The 13734-nt window shown below is 36.9% G+C and overlaps 1 long non-coding RNA gene across 1 annotated transcript; it reads left to right on the top strand.

Moving 5' to 3' along the window:
• Nucleotides 1–1097: 1097 nt before the first annotated feature.
• LOC140524349 (uncharacterized) lies at nt 1098–12676 on the top strand. Its single transcript, XR_011973676.1, has 5 exons — nt 1098–1282; nt 3402–3566; nt 3704–4498; nt 9765–9911; nt 12357–12676. It is a non-coding gene; the product is annotated as an uncharacterized lncRNA (long non-coding RNA).
• Nucleotides 12677–13734: the final 1058 nt, after the last annotated feature.

Below are 13734 nucleotides of genomic sequence, written 5' to 3'. Positions count from 1 at the left end.
ATCTCTCCTCACCTTCCATAAGAATATAAGTTCCAGAGAAATCCTCTCTTTTTGCAGAGAGTATTTCCTTACCTGAAAATTCTTGGCGAATGAAATTTCAAGTTCATTCCCTTTTGCTCTTCCTTACATTACACTTTAGTATACATCCCTCACTATTTCAGAATAGTTCGTTGCTCTCTAGGATCTTTATCTTTTACTTATTTTCTTATTAATTTACGTAAAATTATTCAAGTCTTTCTACATGGAGGAAAGACAAAGTCTTCATAAGTCAGAGCACTGGATGGAACCTGTTAATCACATGAAATTCAGTAAGAATGAATACAAAATTATATAATTAAATACAAAATAGTTTCATAAGTATAAGTTGGAGGAAATAGAATTGGACAGCATTTTGTCTGAGAAGATGTTAATCTTAGTCAGTTCTAAACTGAAGCTGAGTTGGTACTGTTATCTGAGAACCCAAAAGCTAGTGTAATTTTGCATCCTATTCAGAGAAGCATAGCTTTCAAAACAGACAAGGTGAAAATCCCTGTGTACTCTGAAGTGAATAGATTGGCTTATCCTGATTAATTCATTTGTGGCTCTCACAGAATTATGACAAGTAGTAAGCACGATGCCTAACAGGAAGACCCTGGGGGTCCATGACTTGTGAGGATCTGTTAAAGGAACTAAAGATATTGATTCTTATGTCTTCAGGATTTTGAAGGACAGTCATTTTGAAGAAAGATGAAGCATTCTGTGCTTCAGACTGAGGATCAGAGCTCGGAGCAATGGATCAGAGTTTCCAAAATGTACATTTTTAGGGTGAATGTCAGGAAAAAATTGTTAACCAACACAAACATCTTGAAACAGAATGCGCTCACTTGAGACGTGGTGGCCACCTCCACCTGTGAAGCCTTCAAGTTGAGGCTTGTAAGAGTTAGGTCCCTAAGAATTGATAAGGCTTGCCTTGGGTAGTGACTGAGGTTGCTTTCCATCTTTGAAATGCTATTATATTTTGGCTTTTCATTTTCAGTAGCCTGTATTCTTTTAATCTATAAAGCTATTTTCCTTGCTTTTTCACATTCTATATTCCAGTTGAAGGTCAAATGTTGTTGCTGACTTTGGAAGGAAAAAAGATGATTTAAAATTTTCTGAAATTGTTGTCCCCAGGACGAAGAAGAGCTCATCTCAAAGAGACTTTTTTCTGGAGCTAAAAGCCAGAGTTGAACAAGGTGGAATTGTGAATAATCCTCTTGGAAGCAGAAAGAAAGCTTCTTCCCAATTCACTGAGATTTCTGAGGTATTCACTTTGATCACTTTCCAACCTAAGTCCATATTTTCAAAATCAGGACTGTGCTTCTTCATTTTGCTACATATTTGTCATCCTCAGTCCGGTACATCTGTCTACAGCACACAAGTCGGGACATGGCTGGTTATCAAAATCCGCATATGCTGTTTGTTATGCTTGGTTGTTCCTTTTTCCTTTTTCATTCAATGGCCATTCTTGAGACCCAACTCTACTTCAACTCAAAAAATCCCTGGATTTCAGTAATGCCTTTGCCTTTTCTGGTCAGAGAAAAGGGGGAGCTCATCAGTGTCATTCACTCCTAAATTAGTGGGAGAAAGGAATGCAAAGAGGTAGAAAGTGACGCCTCCAAAACAAACCATTTTTATTCCTTGATTAAGCGATTCATCTCTTTGTACTTTTCACGAGAGAGATTAAGGGTTACTATATATATATATACAGAGAGAGCAAATATATAAAAATAGAGCAAATTAATAATATATAATAATACATATATAATTATATATAATATAATAATATATAATATATATACATACATATATATGTATATATATATACACACACACATATGTATATATTATTAATTTGCTCTATTTCACTTTGTTGTCTCATTCATGTCCCATGAAAGAGAAGTAAAAAATATTTGCCACAGAAAAACTTTTCTTAGATTTCTGACCTCTGGCTTTATCTGTGACCTGAATTCCTACATTCATTCTAATTCAACATTGCTCACCATGATAGGAATACATATTCATCAAATTCTAAATTTACAGTTTTGCATTTTCATATTTTCTTCAAAAGTTGTTTGAAGGAAATCATTTGTGTTGGTGGCCCCCAGTAATCCTTGGTTAATGGTGCCCTGGGGTGCTCCTTTTAACTCAGCTGAAACCTCCTCATACCCTCCTGCTACACTTCCAGAAAGGATGTCACAGCATGGAGCTTATAAGCTTTTTGATGTAACTCTTTCCACCAGTCCTGAATGGGGAACAATGCTCCTGGACCAGTTTTACTATGATACGAGTGCAATATGCACTTTTTACACTTTGGCCTCAGTAATGCTTTCATCATTCTTTTAAAATATGATGGTGAAGGGTAGGTTACCATCACTAGGAGAACACACTGCAGGTCTCACTTTTTCCATCCCGAAAATGAGAGGTTTTGACTTAACAACTTCTAAAAGATTTAAATCAGTGTTGCTGTGAAAACGCTACAGCTATCAGCAAAGAGAATTTTCTGAGGACTTCCACTAAGAAATTTATGACTTATCACTTCATTGTTCTGGAGATAATATAATTGTACCAAGACAATGATTCTAAACGTAGGACAAATGCTTGTCTTCAGCTCCTAAGAGGAATTAGCTATTGCAACAGCATGTTTGATTTGGAGTTTGAAGAGACGTGGTTTGAAACACTGCTACTACTACGTACTGAGTGTGACAATGGGCAGGTTATTCAGTAATATCTCCTACCGTAAGTCCTGATGTGTAAAATGGGGAGAATAATCTAAATATTTCCTTCTTAAGTGTGTTGCAAATTTTAGCCGTGATAATATATTGGAAGAACTTTCTAAAATACCTTAAAAGGCAACGTGGCATGAAGACTTCACACAGACCTGAAAGGATTTATTAGAAGTGATGATTAGTGATAGGAGCAGAACCAGGAAAACTCTTTACACAGCAAAAACCGCAGTGTGCAACGAATTTTTCTGGTACACTTAGTAATTCATTGCCATGCAAGTACCTAAAAGATTCTGAATGGCCTCTGGAGGCAAACCGCCTTGCACATCCTGAGACAGAAATACTGAACTGGATAACAGAATGAAGCAGACCATTTTCCTTTGGATTATGTTTTGTTTTATGGTTTCTCCCATTCATTTTAATTGTTCTCTGCAACGTGAAAAACAGGAAAATGTGTTTAATAGGAATGTACGTGTAGAACCTATATAAGATTGTACACAGAATCAGGGAGGGTGTGTGTAGAGAGAGGTGATGGAGGAGAAGGAAAGGGAAAACATCTAAGCTATATGGAAGTGATTCTAGAACACGGAAAACAAAAAAATAATTTAATATAAAAAGGCAATGTGTAAATATTAAGTATTTTTATTTTTATTGTAGCGCTTTGACTATCCAGTTTGGAATAGAATGGATAGAGCAAAGGAAATAAAATATGCTGAAAGGCAGCTTCGTGGGACTAGAAGTTTACTTCTTATCTTCAGATTGATGAAGCACTTTTAAGACCTGTTCTTTTTGAAAACTGAGTTGGACAGAAATGTGAAATAGGTGAAACTCCCTTAATTTAATTTTTTCTGAGGAAACTCTGCTTCTTGGCACCTTGGCATTTATTTTGAATTACTAAGGAAAATCAGAATACATAATTTTGTTTTGAGTAACATTTTTTTTCTGTTTGTTATATTTAGATTCCTAACGGCAATGAGAAAGAAAAATGTCTGTTGAATAAAAATCTAATCCTACACGACGAAGTTGCCAAGCTCAAACTCGAACTAGACACAGTAATAATTAAGGATGAAGAAAAAGAATGTCATTGTATGGAAGATATAAAAGTTTGAAAAGAAAAGATTGAGGAGCTTCAAAAGAATTACAACTGAATGCAGAAGTCTTAAGAAAAATTACATTCCAGTGCAGTGGAAAAGTACATGATCTGACGACTGAAAATGCAGTTCTGAACTTTAAATTGAACAATGCAAAACAGAGACAGAGTAGAGAGAGTAATTGCATCATGAAGTTCCCATGCGATTTCTGCTGTTCTCGATCATGAGCAAAGTGAGTCATCAAACTAGCCCATGAACATTCCTTTCAGGGAGAATGAGATGAGTGGCTTTGTTTACAACACAAGCTATCATGACACCCCTAGCTTAAGAGAGAACAATGGTGTCCTTCCTCATGAACTGTCTAAAGCTGAAAGAAAAACCAATAGTTTAGAGAATTAGCTGTCTGGTGCACGATTGCTTCAGGGAAAAGACACCCATTTAAAAAGCATACAGAGAGAATTAAACCTTGCCCAACAGAAGAAAAGGAACTTCAACACACAAATCAACTGAAAAAGGGGAAAGTGAACAAGTTACATTATCAAATGGGAATCTATCCAAGAAAGATTAGCACAAATTCAGAGTGAAAATATGTTGTTTCAGCAACAGCTTGAAGACACCCAAAAGAAAACCATGACTAAAGAAAAGTTCTTGAGTGAATCCCAGGTACTGTTCATTGATCTTTTGAATATAGTTTGTGCTGACACTGAAAAACAAGTTCTTACGGTAGAATAGAGAAGTAAAGTGTTGACCAGTGAATGTATGTACTTAAGAGAGCAAATGTGTATATATGAAAATGTGTAGGCTGAAAGAGAGGTAGGGTTTTAAGAATTCTGCTTGGGTAAACATGTAACTTTTTGAAATGAAAGTCAAAATTGATTTGATGAAGATAATTTAAGCATTGAATTTTCAGCAGGCACGCAATATTATTAACTTTTATTGTCAAAATTTTGAAATGTAAGAAAGAAGAATGAGAAGCAATAGTATGATAAAATAATACCATAAAAACGCATAAGTAAGTGTGAATTTAATAATAGTAATGAAATGAAATACAGTAAAATACAGGTAATTAAGTTCATAAAAGTAAATACTTAATATATCAAATTAAAATTTCTATGAAATAGAAATAAATTTTCATAAAGAAAGTATTTATGTAGAAATAAATAAAAATAAATACATAAAAGTATAAAAATAAAATAAAAAAATAAAGTGTCAGTGTCATCTTTTAGGTAAGATGACTCACTTTGCTTAAAGAAATTGTATAGTCAATGAAATTTTTTTTTCATTAGCATAGATAGTGTTATCTCTTGTGCATAGATATTGATTAATTTATTATTCTCATTCCTTTCCAAATATTACATTTTCTTAATGAAATACAATAAATTATTTGAAATGCTAAAACTTCTGAAGAATCCTACAAAATTTTGCTAGGAATAATGTAGCAATTAAAATCATATATCTCCCTTGAGATACTCGTGAGTATTACCGTTACCCTTTTCATAAGATTTTTAAAATATTCATCAGTCTGACGAGTTTTTATTCATACTCCTTTGAACTAGTTTTAGAAACATTGAAGAGTGAATCATATTTTTAGTGGAATTCCAATGACTAGTCTCTACCTTTCTTTAAAATTTAGGACAGTATTTCTATTAAAAGGAATATAATTATGCACTAAGCATTAATATTTTTTGTGTTAATAAACTTATTTTTTTTTGCAGCTACAAAGTCAACCAGTACATATTTACTTTTTTTTTGGATTTTTTAAAAATTTATTTATTTAGCTTTTAACATTCATTTTCACAAAATTTTGGGTTCCAAATTTTCTCCCCATTTCTCCCCTCCCCCCGCCCCAATTCACTGAGCACTCTAATTGCCCCTATTACCGATCGACCCTCTCTTCGAACATCCCTTCCTTCCCTTGTCCCGATCTTCTCTTTTGAACTGTAGGGCCAGATAACTTGTTATACCCCATTACCAGTATTTCTTATTTCCTAATAGTAAGAACAATACTTGAGAGTTGTTCCTAAAACTTTGACTTCCAACTGTTCTTCATCCCTCCCTCCTCACCCATTCCCTTTGGGAAACAAGCAATTCAATATAGGCCATGTCTGTGTAAGTTTGCAAATGACTTCCATAATGGTCGTGTTGTGTAAGACTAACTATATTTCCCTCCATCCTATCCTGCCCCCCCATTGCTTCTATTCTCTCTTTGGATGCTGTTGCTCCCCAAGAGTGATGACTTCAAATTGCTCCCTCCTCCCAATGCTCTCCCTTCCATCATCCCCCCCACCCTGCTTATCTCCTTCTCCCCCACTTTCCTGTATTGAAGATCAGTATTCATACCAAAATGAGTGTGCATTTTATTCCTTCCTTTAGTCGAATTGATGAGAGTAAGCTTCATGTTTTTCTCTCACCTCCCCTCTTTTTCCCTCCACTGAAAAGTCTTTTGCTTTCCTCTTTTATGACAGATAATTTTCCCCATTCCATTTCCCCCTTTCTCCTCCCAATGTATTTCTCTCTCACCACTTAATTCCATTTTTTTTAAAGATATGATCATATCCTCTTCAATTCACTCTGTGCTGTGTGTGTGTGTGTCTGTGGGTGTGTAATCTTACCAACTACTGAGATACTGAAAAGTTTGCAGAGTTACAAATATTATCTTTCCATGTAGGAATGTAAACATTTCAATTTTAGTAAGTCCCATATGACTTCTCTTTGCTATTTACCTTTTCATGCTTCTCTTCGTTCTTCTGTTTGAAAGTCAAATTTTCTTTTCAGCTCTGGTCTTTTCATCAAGAGTACTTGAAAGTCCTCTATTTCATAGAAAGAGCATTTTTTCCCCTGAACTAATATACTCAGTTTTGCTGGGTAGGTGATTCTTGGTTTTAGTCCTAGTTTCTTTGACTTCTGGATAATCACATTCCATGACCTTCGATCCCTTAATGTGGAAGGTGCTAGATCTCTTGTTATCCTGATTTTATTTCCCCAGTACTTGAATTGTTTCTTTCTAGCTGCTTGAAATATTTTCTCCTTGACCTGGGAACTCTGAAATTTGGCCACAATGTTCCTAGGAGTTTCTCTTTTTGGATCTCTTTCAGGTGGTGATCCGTGGATTCTTTCAATATTTATTTTGCTCTCTGGTTCTAGAATCTCAGGGCAGTTTTCCGTGAAAATTTCATGAGAGATGATGTCTAGGCTCTTTTTATGATCATGGCTTTCAGGTAATCCCAAAATTTTTAAATTGTCTCCCCTGGATCTATTTTCCAGGTCAGTTGTTTTTCCCCATGAGATATTTCACATTATCTTCCATATTTTCATTCTTTTGGTTTTGTTTTGAGATTCCTTGTTTTCTTATAAAGTCATTAGCCTCCATCTGTTCCATTCTAATTTTTAAAGGACTATTTTCTTCAGTGAGCTTTTGGACCTCCTTTTCCATTTAGCTAATTCTACTTTTTAAAGCGTTCTTCACCTCATTGACGTTTTGAAACTCTTTTGCCAATTGAGTCAGCCTATTTTTGAAGGTGTTATTTTGTTCAGCATTTTTTTGGGTCTCCTTTAACAAGGTGTTGGCCTGCTTTTCATGCTTTTCTTGCATCTCTCTCATCTCTCTTCCCAGTTTTTCCTCCACCTCTTTAACTTGATTTTCAAATTCCTTTTTGAGCTCTTCCATGGCCTGAGACCATTGAATATTTATTTTGGTTGTTTGGGATACGGAAGCCTTGACTTTTATGTCTTTCCCTGAGGGTAAGCATTGCTTTTCCTCATCCAAATGTATGGGAGGAGACATCTGCTCACCAAGAAAGTGACCTTCTACAGTCTTATATTTTTTCCCTTTTTTGGGCATTTTCCCAACCAGTTACTTGACTTTTGGGTCCTTTGTCAAGAGCAGGGTATTCTCCGGGAATCTGTGAGATTTCACTTCCTCCAAAGTGGCACAATGAAGCGTGTCCTGGTCTGGATGCAGAGAGCGATTTCTATGCCAAGAATCTTAGCAGATACCTCTCCACTGGCACTTGGCCTCGAGTTCCCAAGTCAGCACTTGGGGCTGATTTTCAGATAGGCTGGATGGCAGGGCCACCATTCAGTGTGAAGCAAAGAGCAGCTAGCCCAGGGCCTCCACCCAGGGCAGAGGCAAGACTCAGCTCTTCAATGGCCCCAGGGGTTTTTACGCTCCAACAAGGGAGCTTCCATAGGGGCTGCTGTGCAAGAACTGTGGCCACTGCCTGCTGCCAGAGCTATGGGAAAGCCGTCTCCCTTCCTGGTCTGCTGATTGAACCCCATCACTGGCCTTTGGTGCCTGTGGGCCAAGGGGTCTGAGGCCTCACTGTTGCAACTGCAGATTCAGCCCCTGAGGTGTCCTCACTAATCTTATTTTTTAATTGTTTGGGTGTCCCTACTAATTTTTTTTTATCTCAGTATTTTTTATTGTTTTAATAATTATCCTTGCTCAGTGTCCAAAATTGCAGTTTCTAGAATCATTGCCTTTTATTTGTTGAATATGCATTGCCCCTTACAATCTACTAGCAGTTCTCATTCTCTCTGATTCATCATCAATTCAATGGGGAAACACGTCACAAAAAAATTTTTAAATTTTATTTTTAGTATATATCGTCATGAATTTGAATCCAGTCCTTCCATACTACAATTCAGTTTACTTGTATGTATTTAGTTAATTAGGTCAGTTTTATTTTCACAAGTTTTTATTGCCATCTTTCTGCTTTCTGCTTCCTTCAAAAATTTACTAGATGTTATTTAAATTTAATGTTTCAAGGCACTTAATATTATCTAATAAGAGAAAAAAAAGCTTTAGTTCCTTTTATTTTTTGGTTTCATTTTCTCTTACTCACTGGTGCATTCACATACTTTGCTGTATGGTGAAGTGAAGATGATATTTTGTAGCATATCTCTCTATGCATTTGTGACTGTGTATTTCTGTGCATATTTGGACATTTGGATATGTGCATATGGATGAATATACTTATGTATGTAGAAACACTGACCTTGCAATATACTGCGTATACATAAGTGGGAAAACTACCCTATTTTTATTGTTTTCATTTTCTCTGTCCATTGGCTACAGCCAGACGTGTAATTCCTATTCTAATGGATAAGTGAATTGCTTTGAAGCCTTGGCAAAGAGAGTTGAACATGTGAAAGGTAGTTAACAAGGATATATGTTGCAGTTTTGGCTGCGAGCAAACTAAAACATACTTGTCAAGTGCTTTTACTAAGCCTGATAAGGATATCAGCACCTATGTTCATTCTCCAGGGGAAACTATGAGAGGAACGAAAATGCATCCCTTTCTTATGCATGTCTTCCTCATTGTAAAGGCAGGGGCAGAGAAAGAAAGTAGTTCACGTTTCTGAAAAAGGGAAGGGGAAACCCCTAATGTTTCTATCAAATATAAAAACTATTGATTATTCCCACTCCATTACATCACCTTCCATGTCAATTTCAGATAAAAGAGTTTAGTCCCTAGGTAACTTTGGAGGTCTTTTAATTTTTCTCTGAAAGAGGTGATGGGGAAATCAGGTTGAATGCATTGCTTAATGGGGAGTACACTGAGCAAGAAGAAGACAGCATTTGATCCATGCTGAGTGGAGGTGAAGTTGTATAGTTAATTGAGGTTTGTAGTCTCAGGAGACAAGTTCCAATCCTCTTCTCTCTCAATGACTGCCTTTAGGACCTTGAGTAATTCATTTAACTTCGTTGGGCTTCAGTTTTCATGTTGGCAAAATGAGGTGCTTGTATTAAATAGTCCTTAAGATATCTCTAGCTGTAAATCTATGGTAATTATGAATATATAAATGAAGTTAAGTTGAAAGAGAAAATATTAATTTCTGTTCATTTTAAAAGTGTGTTCGTTTTTTTATGAGCTAATATCATGTCATGGAATCATGAACAGAAATAATTTGGAAATATTTCACTCAGGTTACAGTAAGAAAGCTTCAACAAGAACTTGCTGATTCTTTGTGATATCATTCCATGACAGTAGTTTCACAAGTTGCATCATTTTATCGAACTGATTTTGAAAATAAGAAAAAACTACAGGAGAAATTAGATCAAAGGAAAAGTAATGTATGTATGCATAAAATCTATAATTTCTCACTGGTTAAGGGAAAGTGTGTTGAGTGTGCTATTTCCTTTATTTCATCAATATTATAAATTTTCTGAACACTATGCCTGTCATTTACACTCACATAAAGCTAGACATAAAAACTCCACCAACTGTACACTTGAATTTTAATATATTAAATTAAATTATATTTAATATTTTTTTTAATTTTTCATTTGTAACATATTTCATATCACATAAAACAATTCCCACCTTTGGTCGGGTGATATCTCTTTTAAAGTGTTCACAATGTAGACCGCAATGTAATTTTTTTTAGCAGTATCCAACTGAGATACTAATGATAACTATGTATGCTAACTTCATAAGCCCTTGTCCTAATTGTCTCCACATTCCTACTAAGAAGTAGACGACCTTAGCTTACTGTTGTTGTTCTAAACTCCTAAGCCTAATAGCTTAATTTTAGACTTGACCTTGGATGTTCCCCTACCAACAAGCTATAATTTAATTGATCTCGTATTAGGCTTACCACCCTTTTGACTAGAGGAAATTGCCACTAAGTGTTAGGACATTGCAGCGAAAAACAAATCTCCCCAAATTCCTGTCAGTTTCAGGCAGGAATAGATTGTCAACTTGCATTCACTGAGGCTTCGAGTCTGCCAGCTATCAGTGGGGAAATTGAGTCAGGAGAATCCTACCTCAGCCCAGGCTGTACAGCCGCTCTCCCACCCTTCCCATGAGATCACCTTTTTCAATTCCTATACAGGCTTAATGGCACCATGGATTGGAGGCTCAGATTACTATTTTGCTATCCATATATGGAGTTAGATTCAGAATAACAGTCACTTAGTAGTCTCATAGCATCTTCAAATAGCAAGTTGCAATGACCACGGTTTCAGTTATGACTATAATTTCACATTGGCTAAGGCACATCTTTTGAGAGAAGTCTTAAGTGACTTCCATGCCGTTCTATACCTGTTTTAGTTCCCACTTAAATAACGATCATAAAAAAAAATTTACCAATCAAACCTTAACCTTTCCATCAATGCCCATTTTACCCCAGGTTACCTGACTCTAGGAGGTTTAGAATAAAATGCATTTCCCCAATCTAACGATGTCTCTGGTGTAGTCTCAGTAATTAATTCTGTCAATTGTTTTAATGTTAAGTGCTTTAACATCACTTTGTAACATGTCCAATTATTCTCCCTATCTCTCCCGTCCCCCCACCCACTAATTCCCTGCATTCTGATTACCCCTTCACTCAATGAGCCCTCCCTTCCATCACACCACACCCTTCCCTTTTCCCCATCTTCTGTCTTATCTTGTAGGGCAAGATAAATTTCTGTACCTCACTACCTGTGTTACCTGTTTATGGGTTATATGCAATAAAAATTATCAGCATTCCTTTCTACTGCTTTGAATTCAACCTTCTTTCCATCCCTCTCTCCTTCTCTCCCTCCCTCCCTCCCTACTCATCCCCCAGAGAAGGCAAATAATTTAATACAGAGTAAATGCAGGCCGCTTTAAAGAAGACTTCTATAATAATCATGTTTTCTAATACTAACTATATTTCCCAGTATCCTGTTCTATTCCCCGGTATGTTTTATTCCTTCATTTAACCTTCTTCCTTCCCAAAAGTGTTTATTTCTAGTTATTCCCTTCTTCCATTTGCCCTCCCTTCTATCATTCCCCTCACCCCTCTTGTTGCCTCCTGTGCTACATTCCTCTAGTATAACAGAGATTTTTATACCAATTTGAGTGAGCATTTAATTTCCCTCCTTTAGACGAATGTAGTGAGAGTAGCATCACTTACCCCCTGTCCTCTTCTCCCTTTTCTCCTCCATGGAACTAGATTTTTCTTTCTCTCTTTATGAGTTATAGCCCATCCCATTGCATTTCTCCCTTTCTCCTCCCAGTATGTTACTCCCTCACACTTCAGGTTTTTTCTATATATTATTTTTGTAGATATCCTCTCTTCTGATTCAACACAGCCTGTACTCTTTGTCAATGCGTGTGTGTGTGTGCATGTGTGCATGTGTATACAATCCTTCCACCTACCCAAACACTGAGAATAGTCTCAAGAGTTATAAATAATTTCCTTCCAAGTAGGAAGATAAACACTTCAGATTTAGAGAGTTTTTTTATGACTTTTCTTTCCTGTTTATCTTTTGAAGCTTCTCCTGATTTTTGTGTTTGAAAGTCAAATTTTCTGTACAAGTCAGGTCTTTTCAACATGAATGCTGCAAAGTCCTCTATATCACTGAATGACCATTTGTTCTCCTGAAGTATTATACTCAGTTTTGCTGGGTAGCTCATTCCTGGTTTTAATCGCAGTTCCTTTGACTTCTAGAATATGCTTTTCCTAGCCCTTCAATCCCTTAATGATGAAGCTAACACATCTTGTGTTATCCTGATTGTATTTCCACAACACTCGAATTCTTTCTTTCTAGCTGATTGCTGAATTTCCTACATGACCTTGGAACTCTGAAATTTGCCATGATCTTCCTAGGAGTTTCTCTTTTCGGGTGTTTTTCTGGAGGTGGTAAGTGGATTCTTTCAATGTTTATTTAGTCCTCTCGTTCTAGAATATCAGCACTGTTTTCCTCAATAATTTCATGGAAGATAATGTCTACGCTCCTTTTTTGATCATGACTTTCAGGTAGTCCAATAATTTTTATATTGTCCTCCCAGGATCTATTTTCCAGGTCATTTGTGTTTCCATTGAGGTGTTTCACATTATCTTGTATTTTTTCAAACTCTTTTTTGTTTGTTTTCCAACTTCTCGGTTTATCTTACACTCATTCATTTCCCTGAACCCAGTTCTCTGTTTCAGAGAACTGTTTTGCTCACTGAGCTTTTGAACCTTTTCCTTCTTTTGCCTAATTCAACTTTTTATTGCCTCCTTCTCCTCCCTGGCTTTTTGGACCTCTTTTCCCAATCGTGTCAGTCTCTTTATAAAGGTTTTATTTTCCTCAGCATTTTTGTGGTTGTCCTTGAACCAGGTGCTACCTTGCTTTTCGAGTTTTTCCATTGCCTGAGTCTACTTTAAGTTCAGTTTGGAGGCCCTGGAGGCAGAGGTCTTAACTTCCTGTGACAGTAAGTCTTGTTCTTTCTTGTCTGAAAGGATGGGAGGAGACAGCTGGTCACCAAGAATGTAACCTTTGATGGTCTTACATTTTTTCCCTTTTTGGGGCACTTTCACAGCCATTTACTATCACTCAGGGATGACGTTTAGATCAGCTGCTCCCTACTGCCAGAGGCTTTCAGTTGAGCTTCTTGAACAATGGACCCAGGTTACTTCCCACCCTCTGTGGCTTCCCGTGTCTGCTCCTGGCCTCTGCCATCACTTTGGGCTATTGCTGAAGAAATCCCTTTACCTCTCCCCAGCTGGGAAATCCCTCCCCCATTGACTTTGGGTGATTTCTGTGTTGCTTGTGGGTTGAAGTAAGTGGGATCCTCCCTGTTAGGAGCTCTTCCCAGAGGTCTCTTCAGGTCCTCTTCCTCCCAGTGCCGCATGGCCAGGGTTGAGCTCTGCTCTGCTCAGCGTCCTGTGAGATAGACCTTTCCTGTAAGCCTGCAGGTTGCCTTTGACTGGAAACCTCTTTTGCTCTGTTGTTCTGAGACTTCTGTTGCTCTACACTTTGTGGAGAGACCTTTTTACCGTTATTTTGTGGGCTGTAGGGGAAGTGCTAAAGTATATGCATCTTCCTACTCCTCCATCCTAGCCCCACCCAATATTTAATCATTTCACAGCATTCACTCTTTATGTGGTTGCCAATTTTGTTTTTCTAGCCTTACACAAAGAATCGGGTGTTTTTCCAACTGCCA

Source organism: Notamacropus eugenii, chromosome 2, assembly GCF_028372415.1.
Source record: "Notamacropus eugenii isolate mMacEug1 chromosome 2, mMacEug1.pri_v2, whole genome shotgun sequence".
Classification (NCBI taxonomy): Eukaryota; Metazoa; Chordata; class Mammalia; order Diprotodontia; family Macropodidae; genus Notamacropus; species Notamacropus eugenii.
This window is presented reverse-complemented; position numbering and strand designations above follow the sequence as displayed.